The sequence below is a fragment of the Scyliorhinus torazame genome, chromosome 16, assembly GCF_047496885.1.
Source record: "Scyliorhinus torazame isolate Kashiwa2021f chromosome 16, sScyTor2.1, whole genome shotgun sequence".
Taxonomy (NCBI): domain Eukaryota; kingdom Metazoa; phylum Chordata; class Chondrichthyes; order Carcharhiniformes; family Scyliorhinidae; genus Scyliorhinus; species Scyliorhinus torazame.
The window spans coordinates 124215912-124220598 of NC_092722.1; the positions used below are offsets into that span (position 1 = coordinate 124215912).

General features: G+C 43.3%; 1 long non-coding RNA gene across 1 annotated transcript; it reads left to right on the plus strand.

The window, feature by feature from the left end:
- Positions 1-2231: 2231 nt before the first annotated feature.
- Positions 2232-3292, plus strand: LOC140392412 (uncharacterized). Its single transcript, XR_011935339.1, has 2 exons — positions 2232-2805; positions 3053-3292. It is a non-coding gene; the product is annotated as an uncharacterized lncRNA (long non-coding RNA).
- The last annotated feature ends 1395 nt before the right edge of the window (positions 3293-4687 follow it).

Sequence of the window (4687 nt, forward strand, 5' to 3'; positions counted from 1 at the left end):
GCTCTTACAATCTGCCACTAGAGTGTTGGAAGGATTTTACAAGTTCAAACTCAACCCTTTAGCTGCATTACAGACACACGTTCCATGGCTATTATGTCCTGCCGTGGGTCTGGAACACAAAGATTCTGGCCCAGAGGCAGGGACGCTAGTCATTGCACTATGGATCCAGCTGCTGCACTGCGCTGGTTAAACAATTTTGCTCATCCTTTTTGCAATCTGGCTAGACGCTTTGACTCTGTCTTTGATCAGGTTTGGCTTTGGAAATCCATGTCATAGAATCAAAGAAGTCCAGTGCAGAAGGAGGCCATCCAGCCCATCGAGTCTGCACCAACTCTCCGAAGGAGCACCCTACCAAGGCTCATAGACCCACCTTCACCCCTTAACCTCAACTCACGTATTTGGATACTAAGGGACTATTTTGCTGGCACGGCCAATCAACCAAACCTGCACATCTTTGGACTGAGGGAGGAAACCTGGAACACCCAGAGGAAACCCATAGCAGACACAGGGTGAAAGTGCAAACTCCACACAGTTACTCAAGGTAGGAATTAAACCTGGGTCCCTGACACTGTGAGGCAGCAGTGCTAACCACTGTGCCACCGTGCCTCTCCCTGTACTCTGCTGCCGTCCTTTGCAGCTGCACAGTGAATCTTTCGTCTGCCCTCAGACTCCACACCTTAAATGGAGCTTTCTTAGGCAATCTCCAGCTGTGTGTTCAAATTAGCTGCACTTTTCTCAGATACAGCTGCAGGTTATTTCTTGTTTCATGTCTTGAAATGTTGGGTCCTTCACCTGATTGGGAATTTTGGGGTCCTTCACTTGCTGCCACCATGTTGTAAGGTTGTTTGGTGACTCACCAACAGGTAAGATGCCTTTGCAATGGAATGCCAGCTGTCTATTGTTAACACTCAACCTGATAAATATCTCCAAGATAGAACCCTAAAACAATGTGTTATCTGCATGTCAGCTTCTCTCAGACTCTCTCCACGCACAGTTTACAACCATGTGATTCTCTGTATCATAATGAGGGTGGTATTATATCCCCAGTCCCTCCTTAACCCTTACTAACCCTAAAACCCTTAGATGACAGAAACCTGAGTGAGATACGAGAGTATGATCAGTGCCCATGATGTTGCACCCAACTAGAGAGTCAACACCTCTGGGGAGAGACTGGAGAAGCAACAAATAGCCGCGAAATAGAATAGGAAACAAGAATGTTTCCGGTTACTGAGTGATTCCAGGCCCCAGGATGTATTTTCTGTGACTGGACAGAAATTGCATCAACCTCGAACACAGAACTGACTGCTGGGTGTTCTGGAAAACCTACACAAACATTTACACAAAAGTGCAGAGCAACAGTTGAAATAATAGTCACAATGATATGCAATTGTTGAACTCTCAATAAGTTATGCTGCAGTGACAATAATAAAGATTATTATTATATTATTATGTATAGTTCTCAGAGGCAGTATAATTCCGAAGGGCTGTTGTGTGCTGTATTTTTCTATGTTCTATGGTCTCTTTCTTCCTTTATCACACTCACATTCTCACTTTTTGCTTTTCTCTCTTTCCTTTCTCTTTTTCTCTTTCTTTGCCATCCTAATTTCCCCTTTTCCCGTTGTCTTTTTCATTCTGCCTCTCCCTCTCTTTATTTTCCTGCCATTTTATCTTTCCCTTATTGCTCTCTCTCTTTATCTCTCCCATTTTTTCTCTTTCTTTCGATCACATTCTTCTTTTCTCCAGATTTTTACTGCCTTTTGTGTGCGATGTGTTTCTGAGTTCACTCCCACCAAGACAATATAATATCTGTTTTGTGCAGTTGTTCTGGCCATATCAATATGACCAAGCCAACAATGTTAGCATAGCGATTAACTTGTCCTTCACAAACTGCTGAAAGTATGTTGCTGTCTAATGTTGTGATCCATGTAGAAACTGCTAATCTTTCAAACGAGATGAATTTCTCAGTGACCATCAGAAATAACCAAATGACAAGATTTCTCAATTTCAGAAGTTTACTGCAACAAACAAAATAAAATCAGTTCAGACTTGACAGGTATCTAATAAACTAAACTAATAAAAAAAAGTACTTTCACATTATCTAACTAATGAAACTGAAAAATGCCATTTTTAAATCTTTTTACTTTAAGCTAAACCTCTGGCAGATATTTAGCATCAAAGGTAAAGTTGTGAGTTATTCCTAGCTTTCCAGCAAACTCATTTCCCTCTGCTAAACCAGGTCGAATCTCCTTCAAAAATCGTTCCACTCAGCCTGAGTATTCTTGAACCAACTTCTGTCAGCAAGACCAATCTGGTTACCCCTTGATGTGGGAAATAAGGAGTTAATAGGGTTACTGAGAGTTACACTTACGAATCAGTTTCAATGTATTATTCCTAAAGCCTAATCTTATATACGTCTGTTTCTCTAGATGTATTTTTCCAGATGTGAGGTTACTGTCGCTGAAAACCCGGATTGCATTTACATTTTGTACTGTTGCATCAGCTGCTTATCTGTGAGAATATGATGATGGCCTGTAACTTTCGTGTATCGCCGGCAAGCCAAGGCCTGCCAATACTGAGAGAGAAGCACATTTACCTGTGCTAAAAAATCGTGGAGAACTACTCGGCTCCAGCAGCAGCCTGGGGCCTGCAGCGGGGCAGTCTGTGCAGGCCCCAGCGCGGCACAGTTTGAATGTAGGCATGTCCGCTTGTGATGGAGAAACTATGGGAATGTCCATTGAGGGCATGGATTTAAACTGAGGTTTGTATTGAAGACAACAAGCAACAGGTTTCACAGCTATTTTAAAGGTATGTTGAAGTTTCGTAACCATTTTTAAATTCTTTCTTTTACGCAGGAAATGGTATTATTATTGGTTTTTTTGAAGTATTTTTTAATTTTATAATTTATGATTGAAGGCGATTGAAAGTTAACATTTATAAATAAACAAAGGTTTTCTTATTTGTTTTAAATCTGTGAAACTATTTAAATCTGCACTATATTATTATCCAACTTTACATGTGGCATGATTAAAAATGTTTGTATGTTTTCATTTAGAATATGCAACTGAAAATTTAGCTGGGAAGACGAGAAGTCAGAACTTTTCCCACCACGAACAAGGGAGATTCTTGAAGCAGGACAAAATGGAAATAACAACGTCTCCTTACAGAATGCAGAAGAGTGTCATAAAAAATTGTTACAAGATGGCTCTGACCTGGTCGTAAGATATAAAAAGTGTCAATAAAATTTATATTTTCCTTTAACGAAGGGATCAATAAAATATATTTTTTTACTTGAGCACAATGGTTCTGTTGTCTTTCTGTAAATAGGGGAGGGAGGTGAGGAGCGAGGATTGATGGATAGAGGGGAGGGGAGGGAGAGGATAGTGAGGCAGGGGAGGGGGTAAGGAGGGAAGGGGGAAGAAGGGAGGGTTCCATGTCCAAATGTAGCTGCTGCCCTTGTATCACCTGAAGCTAAGGCTACCTCACCTGCACCAGGAGGTATGTCTGCATCAGGCTCCATTATTGCACACCTCCAGCTCCTCCACTCCTGTGGCAAAGCATCTTCCAGGTGAATGCTCAGTCCATGCTGAAGGGCAAAGGTGTGCAATGCACAACACACTATAACAGTCGTGAGTTTTATCTTAACTGTTAAGGCAGTGTGGCCACAGAGTTCGGTTTCAAGTCTTCCTTCAACATTTCACAAAGTCGTCCCATTGCTTCCTTGCTGAATCGTTGTCTCCTGGCACACATTTTGTTTGGTGTCTTTTGCCTGTATACTCTGAGGGGTGGGTAACTGATTTGCTTCCTCACCAGTCAGACATATAGCCTGACTCCAGATTTTGAATCTGCAGTGGATTCTGCAATACATGTCAGAGAGATATTTCACATTAGCTTACAGGAGACTTGCATACGTCAACTAAGGCATTAAACTTTGTTAAAGTATTTGAAGTAATCACGGAAGCTTGTAACGATCAACATTACATCAGGGAAGCTCTTAAACAACACAGCTTAAAATACATTGCAATATCCAAATGCACTTTAGCTCTGAATCAGCTGGGAGGACAGGTGCACTAAGATCAGCATCCTTGAAGGAGCCACGTCCAACAGCATCAAGGCCATGATCGTCCAAAACCAACTCTGCTGGGCCAGCCAAGCGCCGGGAGAGTCGCTGCCAACCGCCCCCGACCGGCGTGCCGTGTATCCCGCCCCCGCCCAAATAACTTTGATGGAGAATACGGCAGCCGGCGCCGGGGCGGTATTCGTGCCCCCCCCCCCCCGAGGAATCTCCGACCCGGCGGGGGTTCGGAGAATCCAGCCCCAGAAGTCCAAGGACCAATCCCAACTGCCAACAACACCTGGAAATGTGGCTCTGGGATCAGGCTCATCAGCTGTACATAGAACATAGAACATAGAAAATACAGCACAGAACAGGCCCTTCGGCCCACGATGTTGTGCCGAACCTTTGTCCTAGATTAATCATAGATTATCATTGAATTTACAGTGCAGAAGGAGGCCATTCGGCCCTTTGAGTCTGCACCGGCTCTTGGAAAGAGCACCCTACCCAAACTCAACACCTTCACCCAACACCAAGGGCAATTTGGACATTAAGGGCAATTTATCATTGGCCAATTCACCTAACCTGCACATCTTTGGATTGTGGGAGGAAACCGGAGCACCCGGAGGAAACCCA